Source organism: Buteo buteo, chromosome 8 (genome assembly GCF_964188355.1).
Source record: "Buteo buteo chromosome 8, bButBut1.hap1.1, whole genome shotgun sequence".
Classification (NCBI taxonomy): Eukaryota; Metazoa; Chordata; class Aves; order Accipitriformes; family Accipitridae; genus Buteo; species Buteo buteo.
In genome coordinates, this window is record NC_134178.1 from 21,075,075 (window position 1) to 21,087,181 (window position 12,107).

The 12,107-nt window shown below is 41.7% G+C and overlaps 1 pseudogene; it reads left to right on the forward strand.

The window, feature by feature from the left end:
• Positions 1-678: 678 nt before the first annotated feature.
• LOC142034091 (uncharacterized) lies at positions 679-5,028 on the forward strand (annotated as a pseudogene).
• The last annotated feature ends 7,079 nt before the right edge of the window (positions 5,029-12,107 follow it).

A 12,107-nucleotide genomic window follows, 5' to 3' on the forward strand; every position in this document is an offset into this window, starting at 1 on the left:
CATCCATAAGGACGATTACTAGGCCACTGAGGCATCCAGGAGAGGAAATGGGCTGAAGCCAACAAGCATGCAAGAATGTGGAGGCTACCATTCTCATGGAAACTGTAGTCTTTGAGATAAGATACTGCTTTCTGGTGTTGATCACCCGAAGGCCCTGTGACAGACGAAACCTGCAGTGTGTGAACAGTGCATGAACAGTATGTGTGTGCATGCATCATCAAAATATGCCCTATAAAAAAATGTGGAGACAAGCCATGGTGTGCACTCACCACCGAAGAACTGAAGACTGAGGACCAACGGGATGCTGCTGGATCCATGGTGGTGACAATCCTTGCAACTCTATCCCAATTGCTTGCTTGATTTCTGCCTTTTCTTCCATTCTATCCTATCGCTACTATTTTCTACTTTTGATACTTTTGACAATAAAAGCTCTTTTGGGTATCTGGCATTTGACCTCATTTGTGTCTTAAGCTCACTCTTGGGATCATATCAAAACCTTCCCCGACATTGGATCGGGACCTTTAAATTTGTGTCATGGACAGGATCCCTTGAGACAAGAGTACTGTACTGCTTCCAAATATGTGAGACCTTTCAGGAATGGAAGAGGAGCAGGCCTGTGTTGTGTTGTGTTTGAAACTTTAAGTGCTGCCTTCCTGAGACAACTGCTTCCCTGCTTTGTATAAGATGAATGATAGTAAAATTGCCCCTTTGGGGAAAGAAGTTTTGTTTGATTTTTTAGAAAAACATAAAGCACGACCCTCTGTGCCTGGGGTACACTGGGCTCAGGGAAATTGGTATAATCTGCAGAGCATTGTTGATCGGATGGTCACTTTACAGGAAGATGCTAGAGTGTGGTCAGGGAAAGGAAAACCAATTGTCTGTGCTGTTCTCAGTGCTAGTCTGGCCGCAGCAGTGGAGGATAGGGATTGCCACCTCACTGCAGAATCTCAAATTATTGAATCCCTCCAAAATCTTGTTCAGTCCCTTATGGTACAAGTGGCGGGATTAAAAGCACAACTTGAAGCAGAAAAGAACCAAGTGAAACATTTGCAAATAGCTCTTAAGGAGCAGCTCCTTGCAGGTACTGTCCGTGAAGAAATTCCTCCAAGATCAGAAATTGGCTACCCCTTTAAGGACCTGCAGGCAGCAAAAGAGAGAGTGCAGAAGTTGGAGCTGCCTTCATTGTGACCCTTAGTCAAAACTGAATATATTTATGATGATGAACAGGACCAGTTTGAGATGGGGAGCCAAAGGAACCTTAGTTGATATAGTAGATATATGGATGTAGATAGGAACTGTTTAATAATTATCTAGCTTATAATGAAGTTAAAGAAATTTCAGTAGAGGTAGACATGGCCCAAGGGGATGAGAAGTGATGCTTAACGTTTGCATTGTTGGCCCAAGGGGATGAGAGGTGATGCTTAACGTTTGCATTGTTGAGGCTGGCTGGGGCAGGAGATAGTCCCTGATAAGAAGCATCAGTCAACCCCAAGAACCAGCCAAGACCGGCCTTGAGATTTGGATAAATGCCAAGAAGCGACTGAGTCTGTGCAGGGACAGAAGGTTAAGAGTTCACCGTGAAGGGGTCATCTTCACGCCCGCCAGATGACCACCATAAGGAGGCACTGCATAAGTGCAGTTGAGAGAAGACTATGGAAATGGCTTCCTGGAGCTAATTTTAATATGAAGCAGGGTTAGGTAATGCCTATGTATAGGTGTATTGCAAAAATCTATGTATATGTAACTCTTGACTGTATAAATTTAAAGCGAACTGCCGAGTCAGGCGCAAACGACTTTGGTGGGACTACCCCCTGTGCTGCCCAGCGCTGAATGAACTTACCTACTTTACAGTCTCACTGATTGTGGAGTCTGTTTTCTGCACGTCAGGTTCCCACAGGTTACAACTAAATAGGTCCCCTATACTGCCTCTGAGTTGGCAAAACTAAAAAAGGAATTTGGCCGAACCCCTAAGGAGTCAGAAACAGAGTATGTGTAGAGAGTATCGTTGTTGGGGGGGTGACCAGATTCTGTTAAGTGAAAAGGAGGCGGAAGGGTATTGGGCACCAGGAGTGTTTTTAACTACTGGGGATTACTATGCCCCCTAGTCATTAACCCAATGGGGAGCTTACTGGGTGGGGAGTTTGAACCCCTTGGAGAGGGGGGATCCCCTCGCAATTATGGGGACTGTTGATCAATTAGTGGAGAGTGTGCAAAAGGTAGCTTGTCTGCAGATGATGTATGATTGAAAATTGGAACCTACACAGGAGTCCCTGATGATTACGTCGGTGGATCCTGAACAAATGACTCCCTTTATAAGGGGACTCCCTGATTCTCTGAAACCAATTGGTATACAATTACACGGAAAGATACAGGCGATGCCCCAGGAAGAGAGTTGCAGCTGCTTTAGGAGGATGCACGCCTGATCAGCACCACCATCCCCAGATAAGAAAATGTGGACTTGGGGAGAAGTGGCCAAGGAATTAATTAATTACGGGCACAAGTATGGTCCTGTTAACCCTCCAGCCACCAAAACAGACTCCAGGGGCTTGAGGCGGGCTGAAGTAAAAATAGTTCCACACCTTGGGAGTGATAAGAGAACACCCCTTGCTAAATCGCTGGTGGGGAGAGATATCCCGAACAAACGTAATAGACTGTGGACTCAGGGACACCAGAAGGGGATCCTGTGTGACTTAACTGTCAGGATGCTGTCCCGATCCAATATCGGGGAGGGTTCTTAAATGGTCCCAAGAGCAAGATTAAGACACAAACGAGGTCAGATGCTGTACAACCTTGAAAGTTTTATTTCCTTTAACAACTGATAACTGCGATAGGACAGAGGGAAGAAGAAAGGAAAAAGAGGCAGACTAAGCAAGAAAATGGAAGAGAGATAGCAAGACTAGTTACCACCACCACGAAGCCAGCAACGTCCCGCTGAGTTGGTCCCGATGCAGGTGATAGAGGGTTGGGTTCTTCTTCTGCTGCCAGCCAGGTGTCTTTCCTTCAGGTTCAGGTGTTACAGTCCTTCAGATGTCTTCCAGGTTTGGGTCTTCAGCTCTCCCCGCTTTTCTGCTTTTTTGAGGGGGAGTACGCAGTTCTTCTATTGTCCCGGTCCCCACGATTTCTCTGAAGAGTCCACCCATTTCCACAGAACTCATTACCATATGTGCCACCCTGAGTCCCTCCATGGGCACATGCCCAGGTGCTCATGGTGGTTTCTTCACCTTGCTCATGGGCAAGCACAGCTCGGTAGGTGCAGATATGGTGGTTTCTTCAGGGACATCTTGTGTGTACTCCCCCACAACAACAGGATGTTGAGGCAGCAGCGATGTCAAGACAACCAGCCAACACAGCCTCTCACATCCACCCCGTGGCTCGACATTGCTGTCCTCGTGGTGGTGTGGAAAGTAAAGGTTTAAGAGAGAAAGAGGGGAAAAGTGCATACTACAGCAATACAATCAAATTCAGCAAAACAAAAACCAAAGGTCAAAATAAGATGATTTGGCTTTTCAAGGCTTATTCTATGTTACTGCAATACTTCTACATTAGGCAACAACATGGACGACCAACAATACCATAGCAATTATCTTAATTATAACATTCCTAATTAGGTTAAACAACAGCATCTAATAACTAACAACATCTACTTAACATCAACTAACCATTATAAATTGAACTAACTCTACAATATTAAAGCATATTTCAAGGTTACAAAAAGTCAATAAAAGAACACGACGGCCGTTTACATGGTGAACAGCTACAAGGACAAAAGAGAAGTATTAAAAGTACTATTAAGATAACTGTTATCAAAGTGAAGGCTATATAATAAATGGGAATCAACGCGAACGCATAGTCATACCCCATCATTTTGCCGGCACTATGCCACAAAATGGTCACAGCCCTAACGGTCCGCACGGTCTGCTGGTGTCGGAGTCCACATGCACAGTGGGAAAGCTGCTCCCTGTGCCTCCTTATCCTACGATGCATGCGCCGTTTGGGCCTAGAAGCTTTTCTTTCAGATTTGAACAAAGGTAAATAAACAGTAATCCTATATAACAATGATTAACCACTGTTCTACCCAAACTCATAATAAGATAGCAATAACGATAACAATATCTACTAAAATGTGTCCCAGGCCCGGCCTAGGAAGGTGCTCCTGGTCTTCTGGAATGGGGAGGGGGAGAAGGTGGTTGTCCACATGAACAAGTACAATTACAAGATGGTTTGCACGGACCCTTACAAGACCAACACATGCATACCACAAAGTAAAAGATAACAAAGACCAACAAAACAGCTGCCACAAAATTCCAAAGCCATGCAGTACACTTACAAGACAAACACATACATATAGCAAAAGCCAACAAAACAACTGCTGCAAAGTTAAGTACAAAAAGGGTATACATTCTGGCTGATTGCGGAGCTAAAGATGGTGGTCTGACTAACCTGAGTGAGAGGGGGTGCCTACGCAGTTCCACGCCCCCAGCCCAGAGCGCATGTGCCTAAATAATTGATACAGTTGCAAGCTTTGATTGGCAAACGACATGAGTCTGTTTTACACCATCAGGTGAGGCAGCAGATACAAATTGCATGTTCGATACGACATGTTGGATTAATTAAATAAAACAAGGAATGATACATGGCACAAACATCAAAGCAACAAATGCACATAACAGGTAAAGCTTTACCCATGGTGCTCCAGGTAACCAAGAGAACACCCCTTGCTAAACCGCTGGTGGGGAGAGATATCCCGAACAAACATAATAGACTGTGGACTCAGGGACACCAGAAGGGGATCCCGCGTGACTTAATGGTCGGGATGCCAACAGACAAATTGGAAAAATTGGTAACAGGGTGGCCTGATAAATCAGCAAATAGAAAAGTGGATTTTGAGAATACTACTCCCAACGCACCCTCCCTGATTGATTTATGAGAACGAAATGCCACCCAAAAGCCGGCGGGAAACTATATCCTTCACTTTTCGGCGGTGAGCGGGGGAGTGAAGGTTGGATGTATATCAGACAGCTCACTGAAAATGGCAGGGTGATTTACTAATTACAAGCATTGTGGGGCCAAGACAAGTCCCAGTCACTTTTTTGTAGATACCGGAGCTCAAATTTCAGCTATTAAAACCAAAGACGCTGCTAACTGTGGAATCACACCCTCCAAACAGTAGCTTTTTGTGGCAGATGCATTCGGCATTGTTCAGCCACAGGCATTAGCAATGGTCAGCCTGCGTTTGCCAGGAGAAGATAGTGCCACTACAGTGACAATGGTTGTGGGGGAGTTTCCACTTAACCTTTCAGGACTCGACGTTTTAAAGGGAAAGACCTGGATTGATAATAAAGGGAGATGGTGGTCATTTGGCTCTCTCACAATAGATATTTGGCTGTTACAAGGGGCGCTGCTGCTTCCCCCTTCACAGCTTACAAATGTTAAGCCCTACCTGATACCCTTGGGGGCCAGAGAGGGAACAGCGCCTGTGTTAGAGGACTTAAAGGGACAGGGTATTGTGGTTCCAACCCATTCTTCTTTTAACTCCCCAGTGTGGCCAGTGCGAAAACCTAGTGGCAAGTGGAGATTGACTGTAGATCATAGCAGACTTAATGCAAAGACAGGTCCATTGACAGCTGCGGTACCAAATATTGCTGAGTTTACAGCTACAATCCAGGAACAAGCCCACCTGATTATGACAACAGTGGATGTTAAAGATATGGTTTTTTATGGCCCCCTTGCAAACAGAGGATCAAGACCACTTTGCATTTACTTGGGAGGGTCAGCAATTTACTTTTACCCGACTCCCACAAGGGTATAAGCATTCCCGCACTCTAGCTCATCATACTAGCGCAGGAGCTAGAAGTAATTCAGACAGAGGAGGGGGTCAATGTTTATCAATACATTGATGACATTCCTGTGGGTGGGGATGAAACAGAAAAGGTTCAGAAAATTCAGGATAATATAATTTCTCCCTTGGAAAGCTTGGGGCTGAAAATTCCACCACAGAAGATACAAACACCCTCAAGTGAAGTAAAGTTTTTAGGAATTTGGTGGAAGGGAGGAATGACATGTATCCCCTCAAACTCATTGGATCAGATTAAAATACCAGAGTCAAAAAAGGATTTGCAGCATGTACTAGTATAACTTATGTTTTGGAGGAAACATGTCCCTGATTTTTCAGTTATTGCAAGACCTCTGTATGACTTGTTGAGAAAAGGGGCTCAGTGGGAATGGACTAAGCCCCACGAAGAGGCATTGCAATTGCTGATTTTTGAAGTGACTGCTCATCAAGGTCTCAGTCCTATTCACCCCACAGATCCTGTCCATATTGAATGGGGACTTGCCAAGAGCGGGCTATCAATACATTTATGGCAAAAGAGCCCCGAAGGACCCACTCAACCTATTGGGTTCTATTCTCACAGTTTTAAGGTTGCGGAAAAAAGATCTACTGCTTGGGAGAAGGGTTTGTTTGTAGTCAGTTTAGCCTTGAGAGAGGCTGAACGGATTATTCAACAGCAGTTTATAGTGCTTAGAGGCCCATTTAAAGTAACCAAACCAGTTCTAGCAGGAACTCTGCCCCCTGATAGGGTGGCCCAGAGAGCCTCTGTGTGGAATGGTATCCGCCAGTCTTAGTTGAACTCCCCACAGTGGGAGCTGTACCTCTGGTACTGGAAACCACAATGAATAAATATGCTTGGAAAACAAAAGATACTCATGGGAAAGAACATAAAATCAATACCAGGTGGATTATTCCATCCTTCTAATAACAACTTACTTCCAGTTCCTTAGAACGAACCAAGTCTGTTTTTCTTTTCTCTTTCAGGTGAAGACTCTGGAGCCTGCCTGAAGGAATACATGAAGCTATTGATTGTTTGTGTGGTTTTGTCAGTGATTGCTCTGTTAATATTTATAGGATGTTTGGCATACCAACTCAAATGTTGTTTTGGTCGACCATTGTCGCTGCCTTTAATATCTGGGGAAACTCCTGTGCCCCTCTTTTCGACTTAGAGTGGCAAAATGTATTTATGGCTCTAGGCCAGCAAGTGGCCAACACTTTTAATCTGAGTAATTGTCGGGTATGTGGCTGACCTTTAGGTTTGGAAAGCTGACCATGGAGTGCTGTCCCCATTTCCCCAAAATGGTTAAGTGAGTAATTACAGTGGGGTCAAAAATGATTCTTACTGGGGTGAAGACACACAGCCCTGAACAATACAATACCCAGTCCAAAGCAAATATTGTCTGAACCAAACACAGAAAGATAGTATTCCTGTGGGAAATAGCAAGTGCAACTGGACCTATACTTATGACAACCATTGCCTCACTAACGGTTGTAGAGCAATTGATTGTTCAAACCATGGGGCAACCATGTCACTGCCAGAAAGGGACAACCAGGCATATTGTTGCCTCTTGAGTTCTAGTTCTCCATTTTGTACCTCGCTGGCCTGGATGGGCTTGGGTGAATCAAACAGGACACAGGAAACAGTTTTCCCATTTTTGGTCTTCCACTAATCAGTCTAATAACCATCTTAATGTTACCCACTTTTGGCATCGCGGTTCTGGTGCCTGGAAATGCAGACTCATTGATAAAACATATTGTCATCTCCCTGATGGGACTCAAATTTGGTGGTCAAGTGATAATAAAGACCACTGTCAGGGACATTTGAGCATAGGTCCGGATGGACTTCCTATCTGTTGGACCACCACAGAAGAAGTGGGAAAAACCGTAGACAAATTGTTGATGAACGGTCCGTCACATCATCCTCTAGGAGTAGGTAATTCAACATATTTCCAATCACCATGGACACCTACCAGTTTGTTTGAAAATGGTGCACGTACCTTAAAGGTCACTACTGGGTGTGTGGCCAACGTGCCTACAAACTGCTACCAGCAAATCAGACTGGAGTGTGTTATGTGGGGGTAATTCGCTCCTTGTTTTTTCTGCTCCCAGAGGATGAAAGGGATGGACTGGGTGTTAAGGTATGTGATGATCTCAATCGATATCAGCTGTCCATTGATACCTCTATAGCAGGTGGGAGTGGTCAAACCTGGGGCAAAGATGAGCGGACCTCTCAATGTATCATGCAACATTATGGACCTGCCACCTGGAACCCCAGCAAGTCGCTTAGCGGTGCTTGAGAACCTATCTATAATCTAAATCACATCATCCCGTTACAAGCTGTCCCAGAGATCATTACTAATGAGACAGCCTATGTCCTTGATCTATTGATGGATCAAGCCACACAAATACGAACATCAATATTACAACATCGCAAGGTTCTCGATTACCTGCTAGCCAAAGAAGGAGGTGTTTGTGGTAAACTATATGATTCTAACTGTTGTTTAAAAATTGATGACAGTGGGAAAATTGTTAAGCACATTACTGCGGGAATACGAAAGCTGGCCCATGTTCCTGTCCAGACATGGAAAGGCCAGGACATTGACATGTTTTCCTGGCTCCCTGGTGGTCCATGTGTGAAACAAATCCTATTTTACTTTTTGCATGGTTTTGCCATGTGATTGTTCTTACCATGTATCATTCCATGTTTTATACAATTGATTCAACATGTTGTAACTAATATGCAATTTGCAACTACTGTTTCACCTGACAGTGTTAAATTCTCCTCCTGCCTGGAGAAATTTTTACCTCTGCAAGACTGAACTTGAAGCTCGGAGCATAGCCAAACCAATATCTATGATTAGTCCCTCTATTTACTGCAAGTGAATGAGTTTGCTCTTAGGACTGTATATTTTCTTCTGTTAACATAAGTTAAAGCTTTGTTTGAGTTTAGCAAAGCAAGTGGAGTGATTTTCAGGGAGACTTGAATACTTTGAATACAGAATAAGGTTTATATAAGGCCAAATTCTAAATAACAGTACTTTAAAGAAGGTAACGTAATGCTATTCCACAGAAACAAACAAGACTTACTCCAAACCAAAACAAAATTACAAGGCAAACCAAAAATAAGAATTTAAAATGTAGTTTTTCAAATAAAATCCTGAATTCTTCATTTCTTTTCCATTAATTTCTCATCCAATGATCTGTTAGCAAATGAATTTTGGCATAATTTTCATGAATAATTATTTACATAGAAGTTGTTTAAAACAGTGAAAGTTAATTTGAGGTGGGAGGAAGAACCATTGAATTTACACAGGAAGCAGAATAGTGCACACCTAGTAAAAGGTTAATCAACCCTGTATTTAGCACAGGCAGATTGATTTGGTCTAGATGTCAAAACCAGGCTGAAAGAGCAAACAGTAAGAATACTGTTACTAACAAAAAAAGGTACAAAATAAGGGCAATCTGTGGTCAAGGCTGTATTACTTTTCACTATCTACTTAAAGGATCTCAGTCCTTTAAATCTGAATACAATTAAACTAGCCTAAAAATAATAACTTAACACCTTGTTGTGGTTTAACCCCAGCCAGCAACTAAGCACCATGCAGTTGCTCTCTGATTCCTCCCCCCAGGTCCGGTGGGCTGGGGATGAGAATCAAAGAAAAGTAAAACTCATGGGTTGAGATAAGAAAAGTTTAATAATTGCAATTATTATATTTTATTATAGTATTTATTATTATTATTATTATTGTAGTAATAGTAATGAAAAGGAAGATAACAAAAAGAAAGAGAAATAAAACCTAAGAAAAACAAATGATGTACAACACAATTGCTCACCACTCACTGATGGATGCCCTGCCAGTCCCTGAGCAGTGATCCACCCCTCCCAGCCAAGTCTGAGCATGATGTCCTATGGTATGGAATATCCCTTTGGCTACTTCGGGTCAGCTGTCCTGGCCGTGGTCCCTCCAGTTTCTTGGGCACCTCCTCATTGGCAGAGCATGGGAAACTGAAAAATCCTTGACTTAAGATAAGCACTACTTAGCAACAACTAAAACCTCAGTGTGTTATCAACATTATTCTCATACTAAATCCAAAACACACTGTACCAGCTACTAAGAAGAAAATTAACTCTGGCCCAGCCAAAACCAGGACACACCTGTTATTACAGGTACATTTCCAACAAAAGCAAAGGTCACACTAAACATGTAGAGCAGTTGTAGTCGTGAGTCTGGGCTGAAAATAGACTAGTTTAGCTTATTGCACAAAAAAAATCATATATATATAAAGTTTCAGTAAGTAACATTTTGGAGTGAATATAACAATGGCATATGTAATTGTAGTTTTTCTTATAAAATATAACGTGGAATTTTAATATCCGAATCTGATCATGGTCTCCATAAAGTGTATCTCAGATGCAAAAAGGGACAGACATTTTGGTCAGATATAGATAGGGGAGATTCATGGTAATAAATAATAATGAAGAATCTTAGACAGAGCACTGAGATATTTCCCATGATAATTCACAAAAGGCAACAATAACTCAGCTAAAGCAGATGAAGAACGTAGGGCTTCAGAAAGCAACATATTAGGACAAGATATGAGTGTACCATTGAAGAAACAATTACAATAGATGCAGAGGCTGGTTTATATAGCCTTATAAACATGAATTTTATGGAATAAAATAAAGCTGCATTTCATTAAGTGTTGAGAAGAGAGTCAGTGCCAGCAGCAATGTTTTGCCTCGCATGAGTATTTTAAATAAAAAGAAAAATCTTACTTGGCCTGTTGAGTGAAAAGGGGATGCAGTACAAGCATTCAGTATGTGAAAACTGTACTCTTAATTAAAAGAAATAATTACAGTATTCATTATTTTAAACAACTCAAGTGTTGTGAGTGACATCTGAAATGAACTGAGAAAGACAAATAGGGGATAGTAATGGGGTCAAAGACTAATGGAGAATACCTGCTGAAAAAGAGCAATATTCATGAATTATACAATTCTGAGCCTGGGAAAATCTCAGGTGCTTTCCTGACAGTGCCGTGACGTCCAGGCTCCTGTGCTGACTGTGTAGACAACAGGCGGTCTGCCCTACAGTAGTGTACCCCAGAGCACACAAACTCCTTCACTTCCCTCATCTGTGTATCTTGCATGAGAGAGGTCAAGATCCCTGCTTTAGGCTTTCACATGCCATCCAGACCTTAAATGTGCTTTCCTTGAGGTGGGCCCTGGAAAGCAGGAGGTGCTGTTGCCCCTTTCTACCTCCAAGGCAGTGGGACACTGAGGCTTACAGGACCTATTGGTACTAATACCTTTATTTTCATTCTCAGAGTAACCATTTAGAGGCACTTGCCTTTCTCCTTTCACTATGTAGGGATTTTACTTAAGTATTGTATCTTGCTCCCAAGTTAGATGCTTGTTACAATCTTAAATAAAGTGTGTCACCGGTCTTATAAATTATACTAGATTTTTCTATGTTTTACCAGTCCCGTGAACATGTTCCAGTGCTTTCTGTGCCATCATTTAGACTATTAATAGTAATATGCAGGTTTACGCAGATTCTTACTACCAGTGGATCTATTTGCCTTTCTTTTGGAATGGAGTATATTATTTATTCAATATATTTCAATGTTGTCCATAGAAATTAAAAACTTTTTTCAAAGACAAGATTAAAGTAATAATAAAAGGTGGTTTCTCTTTGGGTTTCAAACTCTTTATTGTATAATAAATACCATTAAAATCTGTAAAATAAATAAAAGGAAAGAGTAGGCAAAATGGTAAGAGAAGGAAGGTCTTCATAACATAATTCAGTGTCCACTGAAGACAGTAGAAGGATCACAGACAGCAGAATTAAATTTTTCATGTTTATAGATCTATATCTTAGGGGTTATTAATACATGTTTAATTGTTGTATTTATTTCTCTTAAGAATAGTGTTTTCAGATACATGTGTATTCCCTTCTAACAAGTTAAGGTACATGACAGTTTATAAACTCAGAAAGCTCGTGGCATCATTTATTAAAATTTACTAGAACTTTTTAACATTTTTGGAACTATAATTCAAGTTACTGGAATATTTTACTTCAAAGCTCACTTTTCATTTTGTGAACCTAGAGGATCTTCATTTGTCCTTTAAGAACTTCTCTTTACTTTTGTTTAATTAACTTGATTTATTCTTGCAGCGTTGAAGCAAGCTTGTTAAGTCCTTCCTAACTGAAAAAAGAAAACAACTTTTTCTTTTCTTTTTTTTTTTTCCTTTTTTTTTCTTCCCTGTGTTAAA